The following is a 14,803-nucleotide window of genomic DNA, read 5'->3' as shown; positions in this document are numbered from 1 at the left end:
AAACTGCAACTTCCAGTCTATTTAGGCCTTGTTATCCTCACCTTTTGGCCAGGGCCACATCCGAACTGGAGCCTAACTCGGACAACTTAATGTAAAATTTTAGTTTTAATGTTAGAAACTATTCTAATTAATTAAGTCAAGGCAAAAAGCTTTCCACACATTGTATTTATTTGAAATCAGGCTAGACCAAATAATCACATCGTACGATACTCACTTTATGTGTTGATGATCACGCATGGTATTTTAAGCTCAAAAGAAAAAAAAGACTCTTTTGGATTGGATATCTGTAGCCCACAGGTGAAGATATCTTGTAATGTTGCTTCAGGCAGTACTATAGAATCATCAACTCCATTGGAGTGTTACAGCAAGCAAGAAAGCTCTTTGAGAGTCCTTTCAAAACCTCACAATAATTGTGGCAAGCCAAAATCAAGTCGATTCATCATTCACTTTTATTCTTTCCCCCATAATAGGGCTTAACATCACACTATGGTTTTAAGACAGCAAAACTTCAGTGTTGAAGACTGATATCCATGGCGATGACTAAACACACTGAAGCGGTTATTTCCACGGAAGTTCCTTCTGCAGGATTCTGCTGAGAAGGACCTTACGATTAGAAAGCTCTTCCCTTTGGTTGATGTTTCAGAGATTGCACTCCTTTTGGAGAAAATATTTTGCGCAGGATAGAAGCACACTATGGAATGTTTTCCCCTAAATTGCCCAGATGTGACTAGCACGATCGAGTTAAGAACATAGGAGCAAATGTGGTGACATGCTGAATAGTCATCACAACGTTCATTCTTCAATGACCGCATTGGGGGAAGAAAGCAATAGCTGACTCCATTTTTCTTCGTATCTTACCAAAACTTTGTGATAGTAGTACTTTTGACAATGTCCCCCCCCCCGATTTATCAGTCCAGCGAAACCACGCTATTGAGAATTGGGGTAATTTCGATTGACACATGTACAACCTATGCAGGAATAGCCACTTCCGCTGAAATGCTACAAAAGTCCTGCTCGTTAACTGCTTTATAATATAGTACCTTGAAATACGACCACTGATTAGCAATGCCAAGTATTTCTTTCCTGATGTTCAGGTTATTTGCAAAGTTTCGGTCCTCCCGGAGAAATTTCCTCAAGTGAATGACATCTTATGCACTGTGTGTGTACTGTAGACCAAAACCATCAGAAGAGGAAGAAAGTGGAATAGAGGAAAAATAAGGAGACAGGTGTCCACTGGAGCGAAAAGAATAACTTCAGGGTTTTTAAATGGTTGGTGTCCAAAAAAGGCATGTGTTGATTTGAAGAAGTGTGGTAGCAGTTGGTGTGAAAGACAAAGTTGTTCTTATCAACTGTCCATTAATAAAGAAAAAACAAATAAAACCAGGAATAACATTTCATTTTAATACGTCTTACCAGTATCTCATTGCCGTCTGACCATTTCAACTTATTCGATGTGAGGTTGATTTGTTAAGGGGCTATCTTGGGGAATTTAAATATCAGGCTTGCGGCGCATTGTAGATAGGCTGAATTCCACTCATTAATAATTCAGATGTGACTGAACAGTAATTGCTGAATCACGCCCTACTTCCTATAGGTGACCACACTCTCCCCAGTTGTTTCTCGAATCAAATTTCGCGTACCCTCACCCGACGTTCTATCTGTTTGGATGTTTAATCAATATGACCAAAAACAGGACTATTCTAAGCGTAGCCAACCGGTCATAGATCCAGAAATCGCTCGGCGGAATGCAATTTATGACTTTAGGCCGTTTCCATTTTCTGTACTTGTCAGAAAACAGAAGCTACCACACTACTGCCCCTATGTTAGAAACGCCCTATCTGCGCTTTTTCAAGTTGCGCAAGCCACCGACTTATCTTTTTGTTCGGTTCCGTAAGGGGTAGGTTACGTACCTTTTCGCTACATTGAGTTTGCACCCTATGACTTCTTGACACGTCCTTCGTTTCGGTACACGCGTCATATCTAACAAGGGGTAGAAACACGATTGGTCGTACTCTTCTGATAGCCCTCACCTGCAGCACTGAGACACATAACCTTGATCTTTCTGGTGAAGAACGAGCTACTCTTTAAAACGCAACCAGTAAAATAACCATATTATGGTTCCACATACATATCGATCATCAACTTTTATTCCTTGAATCCTTCAGGAAGGGCAGAAAGCAATAGGTTTTGCTTTTCTTGACAAGCAAGCTGGGGTCAGCATAGCAGATGAAGCTGGCTCTGGTGACCTTCAGACTCATTCTTTGGTGTTCAGGCTCTGGACGCAAAATGTCTTCTACTGGACTATCGAAATACTAGTAGAAGGATTAATGTTCGATGATGTTTCTTGGTTGACTTTTTACAGGGTATAATTTCACACTTCAGACAGGCTAAGTTTCACTGTTTTCCACACATAAAAATGATACTGAGGTGTTGTGGAATGTTAGTTTGCTCAAACTTCACCGATCAAAATGTGGACTTCCTATCAAGTCACTCGTCAGCTGCACTCCAACAGTCACTGGTTACTTGATGTCCATTCAACCCTTACTGATCGCATAACATGCCCGTTGTAATCAACGAGGGACGCCTCCTGCTGTACCTTTCCATGTCACTGAGTTCATGTTATGGGTTAGCTTCATTGACCCGGACAATCAAAAATAATCGCAAATTGAGGTGCTCCGTAGATCTCTGCTGGTAATGTGGTCGGAATTAGCTTTCAGAGTGCATCTACAAAGACGCATGTAAGGGATCACACACAGCGTGGTGAATCACGGACCGTCGAAGTGTAGTCGGTTTACGTAGCGTCGGATTTGTGTCACTGAGAGACTCAACTCACTTATCTTCTTCCTTATCCCATCGCCACGTAGCCCAAAAATATGCCGCTCACCAGAAGCGCATCCAAACTATTTTCGCTAAAACTACAGGGTTTTCGAAGTTGTGACTTTAACAGGAGGTTAGTCCAATCCATTTGCACCTTTCGGTGATATTTGGCTCATAGCTTTTTGTTGAAGTGATTGAAATTTCAAGGTTATAGACCATCAGCGATTCGCATTTTGTTACAGATTTACTGGGTATAAAGTACGAAATCGCACTGAACCATATTTTGGCATTCATTAAGAGTGAAAATAACATCTACAGAATGTACAATGCGATTTCCATCCAGGAACATCTACCATTGACGTTTCTTTGATTTATTCTTCCCAGGTCTCGCTCGGCAAACTTCGTCACAATACTTCATCCCATGATGCTTAGCTTCAGTTAGGTAAAAAAATTCAGAAAACAGTATGAATTGTGCAGTGGAGATGCAAGGGTCATCTCTGTGAATGATTCCCTTTTACGGATATTTATAACTGGCCTGTGAACGATACAACATCAGGTCATCTTAGGTAAATTACCAACGCACTAGTATAATTTTTATCAGGAATATGACTCACTATAGGTGGAATAAGTCATAAGGTGATCATCAAGATAACGGTAACCGTTGTCACTCGCCTCGACTACTTATCGCAACCACTACACCCACGTCTGTGTGCGACGCTGATTATTAGGCCTCACTTATACTAGGCAAACTTATTCAATGGCCAACGACGACTTTTCATGCTCACAGCTTTACGCGTTGTCCTCTCGAATGCTTATTGTAATTTCTAGGCCCGTGTCTATGTGCAGCGCTCTATTTATGAGGCCTCACCTATGCAAAGTGACGCAATCCAATGATCAACGACTGTCTCTCATACTATCAACCGTACGGGATGTCGCATATCTTTGCCCATAGTAGACACCAGGCCATTATCTATGCGGGCCGGTTTCAAGTATGCGCGATAGTCTGATCTGACGGCCTGTCACACTTACAACTGTGCTCGATGTCGCCCAACTTGGCTAACCACGTTCGTCTGCCAACTCAATGCCTTAAGAAATACACGACTACTTTTAATAAATCTTGTTTCTATTTATTGGTTGCAGCAGTACGATCGTAATGTGTGGCAACTCCAGTTCTCAGTTTCAGGAAGCCGCTTTTTCTTGACAGGGTTTATGAAAGGAGAAAATGTGTAGTCAGTTACGACTCGTATACATCTTCCGCGATTTAAGATACAATCAAGCAAAGCTGTGGTGGCTAACTCCCCCATTGCTTAATAAATATCTCTGTCCACAATTCTAGATGGATGTCCACCATGAGGCTGGAGTCCTACTGGAGTCTTACTCACTACTCGGTCAATTAGTCCCATCAGCGATAATGAGGGAGCCGTGTGTAGGTCGACTATTCAATAGCGGGTTTTGGCAACCATATGCATTATTGGGCGCAGTGAGGTTAAAGCTAAATAGGGGTGTATACTTGAAAAAAGACTTGACGGAAGACAATAGAACAGCTTTTGGTATACAGATCGTGGAGGGTTGTTCAATTCTGAGTTCGTGCTGACACAGAGGGAGTAATTATTGTCCATGTCGTTTCGAGATTACTTCCAAATGAAATACAGTGGACATGTAAACCGGTTCTTCCACAGATTTCTCAATGTCTTCAGGGAGACTTCACGCAAAACCACTAGCGGCCATATGAATTCCGTGCTCATGGTGGACCTTGCGTACGTTTGGACAACCCACAACAAAACTGAGGCCGCATGGGTATATCTTAAAGACTGAATAAATAACATCAAATGCTGAAACTTTATGTTAAAGTTGCCCTCATCTGAACTACGGTTTCAGAGAAATTTTGGATATTTCTAAGACTCGGTCGCAAATATCCAGTGCTACTCCCATGACTGTTTCAACCGCTGTTGCCTAGTGTATGCCTGCTTGATCTGAATGGCCTCTATCGTGGACCCAATTTTTCTCCAATCGGATAAAATGTCCGGTGGCTGAAATAAAATCATCCATGATCCAAGCATACGACTACTTAAGAGGTTGCCTTCCTGTGGAGTAGTAGCGTCCACGTGGAGGTGAATAGCTGCGCGAGGTTTTTTTGTAGGCTCCTGCAGGCAAAATCGCTCTAATGCGTTGCAGGCAGGTGCATATCTGTGCCCACCACCATTGTGGTAGCATGGGTAACTCACTTGATGTTGTGGTTCCGGGCTGGAAGTTATACACAGGAAAACAAAAGCGAGGTCATTCATCGTCACTTTGCGTTAGTTGCCAAAGCCTTTACCGATCCCGGCATGTTACCCAGGCCATCCACTTAGGAATGCTATGAAAAGCTCAAAAAATTGTCACGTGCAAGGGAGCTGGGATGAGTTAAATGGAAACAGGAAATGCTCTAGATACAGTTTGTTCTATAGGGCTAACATCCATTTCTCTAAGCTCTGACTGCTCCAAACCAAAAATATCCCACCTTCTAAAAAGTGCAGTGTAGTTACAGCTGTCTGGAAGAGGATGAGCCTTGCTGAGCCTTCATCCCTGTCTTCTTTGAACTGCTGACTCCTGTAACCTTATTCCAAATGCTCACTGGGGATGCTCGTAAAGATGCTTTAGGTACTGGGCACTCAATACTTCGTTCTCTACCCTGGGTACTGGCCTACTGTTGTTGCAGCCGCCAGTAAAATAAAGTCAGTTCTACAAGGTAAATACTCCAAGATACTGAGAAAACCAACTTGGCAGCAGGCTCTATTCCCCTCGCTCCCCATATCGAAATTTTCATCCATCTCACTTGCGCGCAGAATTATTTTTGCAACCATACGATATTAGTTATTACTTTGTGTCTCCACCCAATGTGTCAACGTTTAGTGTGGCCCCAGCTGAAGGTTTCAAGCTAAATGAGATCCACTGAATCATTTTGTTAGATACCTGCGACAATCTTCAGAAGAAATTTATCGCCTTGACAGCCTTACTTTCCGTGGCAGGTCTTCACTCCAAATTACACGCCATCCAACGATCTGTTCTCCTGATCTAGTTGAAAAAGCTCATAAGCTCGCTTTGCAGCGCTGTGGGACAGTCATCGCTGGCCACTGATTTCGCCTTGCCTTACTTTATCAACCCTTTGGAGACTACAAAGCTTGCTTAAAGTTAGGCGACGCGTCATCATGCTCACATGAGTTTTCATTTTCACACACATGGTCTCACTAATTATCCACCACCGATTTTTTAATTTCAACTGGCCAAACGGTCTCCACACGATACCTACTTTTACCATTTACCGTTTTGCACTTACATTATTTTACCTACCACCGTTTGACATGGTTTCTCATTTTCTGCAGGCTGCATTTTCCTCATAATATACCAGGCAGGATGCCTTGGGCTTATTTCCATCTTGTGCTTTTTCCGCGTTTTCAAATTGTGAAGAGCTTATCTTGCTTCGCTTGATGTTCCCCTGAAGATAAGAGCAACCTAATAACTGACCCGCGCCGTCGATGTTTACAGCATTCAGATCACACTAATCTAGTCTTCACTGCATCTGCGTCGGATAATTCCCATTGTTTGTGTGACCGCCCTGTTTCTGAGAAGGTACACAAAAATCCCATGAGTCGCGTTTATTCTGACCGTACCATTATGCTTATGCCATATACCAGCTGGGACCATACATTATAACCATTCGAATGGTCGTGACGGCAAACGGCTTAAAGCTGAGTTGGAGCTCTTGCTGTTCCGCAGTGCATGCAGGTACACCATAATGTTGGCGAACTCCCCAATAACTGACCGCCCATTACTTGCACACAATCATTTCCCTACCACCACACAGCCGTCCCCGGTCGACCGTTGTGTGAGCTTCCAAAACCTACCTACCGGTGGCGATGTTTCTGTGTGCTTAGTTGAGTGATGCACCACGATGTCTCCATTTAAAATGCTGTCTGCCTGTTCCAGTAAATGGCTTCCCAAAGGTTTAAAATGGGATTTTCTGCGCACAACGTGCTCACTATCAAACTCTGGCTAATCCAGTGCCGTTCTAAATTCGCCTCACCAGTTCCGCTACGATCAACAAAGTTAGTGGTTACTGCTTCGTGGATTGACTGCCAAGGGTCATCTTCCGTCGTGGCGTCTGGTTGGATCCGCAACATGTTGTGGTATACATTGGGACTGGTCAGATATCTTTGCCGGAAAAACTTTCGTTTCTTTAACCATGTTAATGTAAGCACCTAAGATTCCAAAAATTACAACTGTGTAACCTCTGACGTTCGTTGTTTGCATTCGCAACAGTAGTGATACATCGTGCCAGTTTTGAAATCACCAGTAATCTCAGTTTTGAGGCTCAAAACCAGATTCACACAATATTCCCCGTCTGCATATCTTCTTCGAATTTCCTTCTAGACTAAATAACAGGCGTGGGGTTACTGTAATTTTGGAAGTATATGGGATATACGAGCTGTCCCAGGATTAAAAGCGAACCCCCAGAGGGACTGCAGCATATTAACCGACTGCAGGTGAAAGTTCCCGATTTCCTAAGAAGCGATTGAAATGGTCTTATTGAGGTCAAATTAGTGGCTGTTTGCATGGAGAAGACGTGGTACACATGGCTTAACGGGCATTTATATACAATCCTCCAGATGCTAGTTCATGAGGCCTATTACGAAGATAAGGAGGAACTGTTAACCATTTCTCACAGCGTATAATAAGTTCAAAAAATCCGTCGCGCTCAACACGCTAAACCGTTTCGGGAAATAAGCTCTCTTTGCCAGGATAGATGGCAACAGGAGTCCCACAAGATGTTCCTCGGAGTCCTTTTCGTCCAGCCTCCACAATGGCACCTCGAACACTCGACAGCCTATCGTGCAGCTGTTCTCTAGCAATATAACAAGCACAGAATCGTTTTCTGACAATTGACCAAGGTAAAACCTTAGCAGACTTGGATACGCTAGCTGAATGTTGCTTCTCAACTCCAGTGGGTCAGCGATTATGATGGCCTAGGCAGGATGGGAGGCCAAATTATGGAAGAAAACAGATAACTTGGAAGTTCTCAACTAAAACCAAATTGAAGCCCTTGTCTATTTAGCACTTGCTGGGACTAAGGGTCCACGCCTTCCCTAGGCAATAAATCTCCCCATCGAATCACGAATACCCGGAGCTGTGCGGGTTTCCTAACGCGGCATTTATCCGACCAGCGTTGGAAGGCAAATAAGTGGCCTGGAACCTGGGCAACCAGGTGGAAGAATACTGCTGTAAAGCACCGTATTTTCTTCTGGAAAAGACGATCTAAAATGTGAACGGCACACCAGCTTTATGGGTTGTTGCGATTGAGAACAGGTTTCGGAGGATCCCCAGCCTTGACTTCAGAGGATCAAAACATGTGACTCATTCACACACGAGACAGTCCGGCCAAAAGCTGTGAGTCCAGCTGAATGCTTGCCTGTATTAAGTGCACCGGTTGTCAAGCGGAGCAATGCGCGAAGCAGAAGCGCAATCCATAACCCCGGTGGACAAAATAATGTGCATACACTGCACGGGGTCGTTGCAAAGAACATGACCTTGATGACAAGACGTAAACGTCCTAGTTAGAATAAGCAACCTACAAAATGATGGGAGGAAATCTCTTGAGCGTCGGCTGGCATGGATCGCTTGTCTCGTTTTTGGCAGAAAATTCTTCACAAAGTGTAATCTCTTCGACCCCCAACGAAGCTTCGCCCGTGCATACAGGTTGGTGGAATTTTCCTGCAGCAACACAGTATATCAGGTTTTAACTTGGATACCGGATGTCTCCTTGCAGCACCAATTATTCTGGCATCTTTCTACTGTCTACTGACAGTTCCTCTTCATTTCGTCCTGGTGTTGAAAACCGATTATAGGACTACGAAGTCAGTGTGAGGGAGCTGATCAGTCTGGGGACACCATATGCATATTGGGGAACCAGAAACCATGTCCTGTCTGTGTGTAAGAAGGCGTCTGACCGGTGTCTTTCTGGAGTGGATTTCGGCGAACTGAACTCCCAGCAGTCAATTGGAAAAGGTTTCGAAAGCTCTTGGGCCGATGTGCTTGGGTTGTTTTGGGTAAAGTTTTCCAGGACGGCCATGAAGGCTGATGTGCCCATTCGCACAAACCGCCCTCCGTAGACTATCAGTTTCAGTCCGCGCTTTGTCAATTCCCAGATCTTTGTGTAATTCGTACACCAACGAGCCCCAAAGTTTTGTTCTACGATCAGACTGGGTTCACCTCATTTTCGGACACACATGAGAAATTGTTTTGTACGCCACAGCAGCACTGGTAAGTCAGTCCACTTTTGCACTTGTTTGCTTTTGGCCTATGGCATCTGCTCCACGCGTATCGCGCAGATATCTGGCACACGTCAGTTTAAGTGATGCTGTGTTTCGGTGTGTCTGATGCTTGCGGAGTCTGTGTTAGTTTCACGGGTCTGTAAATGTTTCGTTACAGTTGTTACCGCTAACAGTGGATGTGTGCGCATTTTTTAGCCTGATTATTCTGCCGCGTCACACAATAAAGGCATCAACTTTCGCACCACAGGCCACGCAGTACGGAAAGATAAACGCCTGATTGACAGAGACCATGCATCATACCAGACGTTTCTACACTTACCGGAAGAACTTGGATTTGTAGCCTATCACCTATAGCTCCTTGTTATTTACTTAGATTTTCAAGAACAACCTTCAATTATAAGTCATATGCTGCGTAGTTCGGTAGTGTCCGTGCACCGGGGAACCAGAGCTTTCCGCTGTGACGCGCTGCATCTTATCGGAACCATTAGCGGGACAATGCCCTTAGCTGCAAAACCTTCAAGCGTGGAGTGAAACTTTTGCTTCAGAATGTTGCACTTTGTAGCGTGTGTGCCCAAACGAAAGATTATTTCAATATACGCTCAAATTTTAGCAGCTAACCGAATTTCATCGTCCACTGAAGCAATGATACTTCTGGCTGGAGGGTCTGATTGACTACTTTGCCAGCAGCACTGAAACTCCGGATGCCTAAGTTAAGCTCAGCAGTTTGAAATTGTGCTCAAAATCAATTGCATGATTGTTTTAGTTCCTCAGGGACACATCATAGTTTTCGTAAATTCCAATTCATTGTGCGAATACTGTTCGCCTATGTATCCGCTTGCAACACAGAAGAAATTCATAACACCGCCAGGTCCTCACTTCGTACCCGCAAGTGGTGCAGTTGTGCTGGATGTACCGGCTTAAAGCATTGACCAGAGGACCGGAAGCAACCATCCACTATCTTCGACAGATGATTTGGACTGAACAATTCGACTCAGCTGTTTTACTGCACCCCTTTATGGATGAATGAAAATGTAAACTTTATGAATATCGAATTAGTTTTTGCGCGGACTCCGAGTAAATGAAGATAGTGTACGTAGGTAGTAAGAAAACCATGTACGAATCAGCGTTCATTATTTTCGTATGAATACTTGCCTATTTTTGAGTTTTTGTGCCAGTCTTGATAATAAATATGCTACTCCTGCAGCCACCACAGATTTCGCTCGAACCGTTTAGAAATTGACCATTAACCCCTCAAAGTCCAAACCAAATTAAAATGAGATGAATTTTCAACCGAGATGACTTCGAGTGATTCTCGAAAGTGTAGTATCTTGGTAGTATCATATGACACCACCGATCAAGTCAGGAACACGTGTTAGTGAACCCACACAAGCTGTAGAGACACCATTTAGTAGGACATTCTCAACAATCAAAACCCACTGATCATCGGAAACCATCAGAAAAAAAATATGTTAGACAGTAAATCCCGTCTGATTTGTACGTTTGCTTGTGACCCAGCAGGGCCAGCGCCCTAGGAGCTCCCACCGGCAATAGTGGATGGTTAGTGAGTATTCAAACCAACATATATTGCCCTGCTCATATTTTTTGGTGGTGATGAACCTGTTGAGCTTGTTACGAAACATGCTTCAAGATAGTCTCAAGAAACCGGGCTGTCTATCAAGCAGTCAAGGAGCCTTTTAGAATGAGGACGCGGCACACACCTGCATCACGGGAGCCACTAATCTTGAGGTTCGCCAAAGACACTGGTACTTTTGTTGGTGCCACTTGCGGAAAACAGATCATGTTATCCTAAAAGTTTGACCAATCTGGAAGGAAGTATAAGATTATAGTAGAAGGTTCATGCTGCTCATCCGGATGAAGGTCCCAGGGAACTAAAATGGGGAATGACAAATGAGCTCTCTCTGGAGAAACAGCGACTGCTATGTGAGATGATCTATGCTGCTAGACAGTACACAATCAAAATTTTCATCCGTAACGCTCTCCTGCTATCGGACGGCGGGATTTTTATCTGCCAGTGAATCCAATTTAAGCGCCTGGATAAATAATAAGCCAACTACCACAAGTCTCAAGACATAGCTTTATATATCAAGCCTAAGTTTTCGTTTATAAAATTCATCAGTACGGCTCACACAGTCTTCTTCAAGGCATCCGTTTTTGAGACCAACTTCGTTAAATTCCAGCGATACAGAAATGCTCAGCCACGCTGACACATTTAATGCAATGAACCCTTGAACATTCAGCTCTTTGCTAGTAGTTGCGAGGACAAACAACACAACGAATGTAGCCACTGTCATTCTCACACTTAGTTGCAACAAGTTAGTTGGATCGGACGATGTTATTCTGCAACCATTGAAGCAGTTCCTAGAACAATTGCGACTCCCTTTCTCTTCTATACAGCCGGTTATGACAGGGAGAAAAAATGTCCTGAAACTAAAAGCGCCCTTGTTTTCCGTATTTATGAAAATAAAGCGGCCAAGAACTATGAACAAATTAGTCTGATAAGCATTCTTTTGAAGGCTATAAAATAAGCTTTCGCGAACAACTATGTAAAGAATTATTTAAAGTCAACCCCATCGCAACTGGTCTGTAATGGTTAGCGGCCCTATGGAGTCTCTAGTGAACTGAACAAATTACTGATGTAAGCCAGATACAAAGTCACAAGGAGAAAAATCCAAGTAAATCTTGACTCACAGTTCAAAGTGAGAGATTCCGTAGTTCCGTATTCTGTTGAACCACCACACCAAGAATNCAGAAGAAATTCATAGCACCGCCAGGTCCTCACTTCGTACCCGCAAGTGGTGCAGTTGTGCTGGATGTACCGGCTTAAAGCATTGACCAGAGGACCGGAAGCAACCATCCACTATCCTCGACAGATGATTTGGACTGAACAATTCGACTCAGCTGTTTTACTGCACCCCTTTATGGATGAATGAAAATGTAAACTTTATGAATATCGAATTAGTTTTTGCGCGGACTCCGAGTAAATGAAGATAGTGTACGTAGGTAGTAAGAAAACCATGTACGAATCAGCGTTCATTATTTTCGTATGAATACTTCCCTATTTTTGAGTTTTTGTGCCAGTCTTGATAATAAATATGCTACTCCTGCAGCCACCACAGATTTCGCTCGAACCGTTTAAAATTGACCAAAAAAAAAATATGTTAGACAGTAAATCCCGTCTGATTTGTACGTTTGCTTGTGACCCAGCAGGGCCAGCGCCCTAGGAGCTCCCACCGGCAATAGTGGATGGTTAGTGAGTATTCAGACCAACATATATTGCCCTGCTCATATTTTTTGGTGGTGATGAACCTGTTGAGCTTGTTACGAAACATGCTTCAAGATAGTCTCAAGAAACCGGGCTGTCTATCAAGCAGTCAAGGAGCCTTTTAGAATGAGGACGCGGCACACACCTGCATCACGGGAGCCACTAATCTTGAGGTTCGCCAAAGACACTGGTACTTTTGTTGGTGCCACTTGCGGAAAACAGATCATGTTATCCTAAAAGTTTGACCAATCTGGAAGGAAGTATAAGATTATAGTAGAAGGTTCATGCTGCTCATCCGGATGAAGGTCCCAGGGAACTAAAATGGGGAATGACAAATGAGCTCTCTCTGGAGAAACAGCGACTGCTATGTGAGATGATCTATGCTGCTAGACAGTACACAATCAAAATTTTCATCCGTAACGCTCTCCTGCTATCGGACGGCGGGATTTTTATCTGCCAGTGAATCCAATTTAAGCGCCTGGATAAATAATAAGCCAACTACCACAAGTCTCAAGACATAGCTTTATATATCAAGCCTAAGTTTTCGTTTATAAAATTCATCAGTACGGCTCACACAGTCTTCTTCAAGGCATCCGTTTTTGAGACCAACTTCGTTAAATTCCAGCGATACAGAAATGCTCAGCCACGCTGACACATTTAATGCAATGAACCCTTGAACATTCAGCTCTTTGCTAGTAGTTGCGAGGACAAACAACACAACGAATGTAGCCACTGTCATTCTCACACTTAGTTGCAACAAGTTAGTTGGATCGGACGATGTTATTCTGCAACCATTGAAGCAGTTCCTAGAACAATTGCGACTCCCTTTCTCTTCTATACAGCCGGTTATGACAGGGAGAAAAAATGTCCTGAAACTAAAAGCGCCCTTGTTTTCCGTATTTATGAAAATAAAGCGGCCAAGAACTATGAACAAATTAGTCTGATAAGCATTCTTTTGAAGGCTATAAAATAAGCTTTCGCGAACAACTATGTAAAGAATTATTTAAAGTCAACCCCATCGCAACTGGTCTGTAATGGTTAGCGGCCCTATGGAGTCTCTAGTGAACTGAACAAATTACTGATGTAAGCCAGATACAAAGTCACAAGGAGAAAAATCCAAGTAAATCTTGACTCACAGTTCAAAGTGAGAGATTCCGTAGTTCCGTATTCTGTTGAACCACCACACCAAGAATAGTTCTATCTTCCTGTATTCCAGATCTCCGGTGATCGAATTGTTAATCCACAAGTGCGAATATATTAGTCCAGTGTTTGTAGCTGAAATGTTGGTTCACGTTTAGTGTTAGCAGCAGTCAAACATAGCCAACCGGCGGCCACAACAACAGTCACTCAGCAAAAGTCTCAAAGTCACGTTGGAGCCAACGAGCGGGCGGTAGCGGTTGTATTTCAGTAAAACAAACTTTTGTGCAGCGATGTGAATGATAATGATGGGAAAAAAGAAGATGATACTGAGCATGAAAAAGAGCAGTTTACAAGTGCTACAGGTCGGTAAGGTGTTCGAAAATTTCATTCGTGCCTCACAAAAATGACATGCTCCTTGAAAGAAGTGACGAATCGCCTAAAGGGGGATGTACCAGTGAATATGTTGTTTTGGCTTCTGTAGAATTTTCTACTTCGTAGACTATCGTATTTTGGTGCCAACCCATTGTCCTTCAAGGGGAATCTCATCATTATTAGCAAACAATCAGCAATTGCTTTTAACTGGGTAGCGGGGATTTAGACTGAAATACTCATGCCTGACCAACCTCCTGCTCATTCAACATAGCTAGATCTAGGGAGTTATTTGAGTTGTAATTGTGCGTGTTACTTACTCCGATTTATTGAAAGCTTTTGATATAGCTCAGTGGCAAATCCTATTGCAGAAAGCAGCTGCACACCGTGTAACTGAGTTTCTTCTTAATTAGATTAAGGGCTTCCTGCGGCGCCGCGTCATATGTATCCACATTGATGACACTATTGTAAAGCCTTGGACACTCAGTATGGAGCACCTCAAGGCTAAGTATCAGGTCTCATATAGAATATTTGCCAAGTTACCGAGTTCTAAAAAGCCATTTACTCTTCAAGATGCCAAAAATCCGTTCATTTTGGTCTCCGTGTGATGACACATTAGTAGCCGTTTAAGGAACATTTTGATTGGCTATCCTAAGCCACCGTAGCATTTTCTGATACACTTCTGGTTGCTGTTTGAGAACGTGGTATGGATATTATGACCCAGAGCTTTTAAAAAAGCATAGTTTAATGTCATGTGGCCGCAACGAGCGTCAAAACATCTCCTTAAATCTTGCATACAGTCCTTAGACTATTCGAAAGAATCCTACTCAGGGCTACTACTGCTGTTTACAGGAGGCCGCGCATTGGATATGCCGCCCAAGCCTGG

Source organism: Opisthorchis viverrini (assembly GCF_000715545.1).
Source record: "Opisthorchis viverrini unplaced genomic scaffold opera_v5_1, whole genome shotgun sequence".
NCBI lineage: Eukaryota > Metazoa > Platyhelminthes > Trematoda > Opisthorchiida > Opisthorchiidae > Opisthorchis > Opisthorchis viverrini.
Note: the sequence above shows the minus strand (reverse complement) of the source record.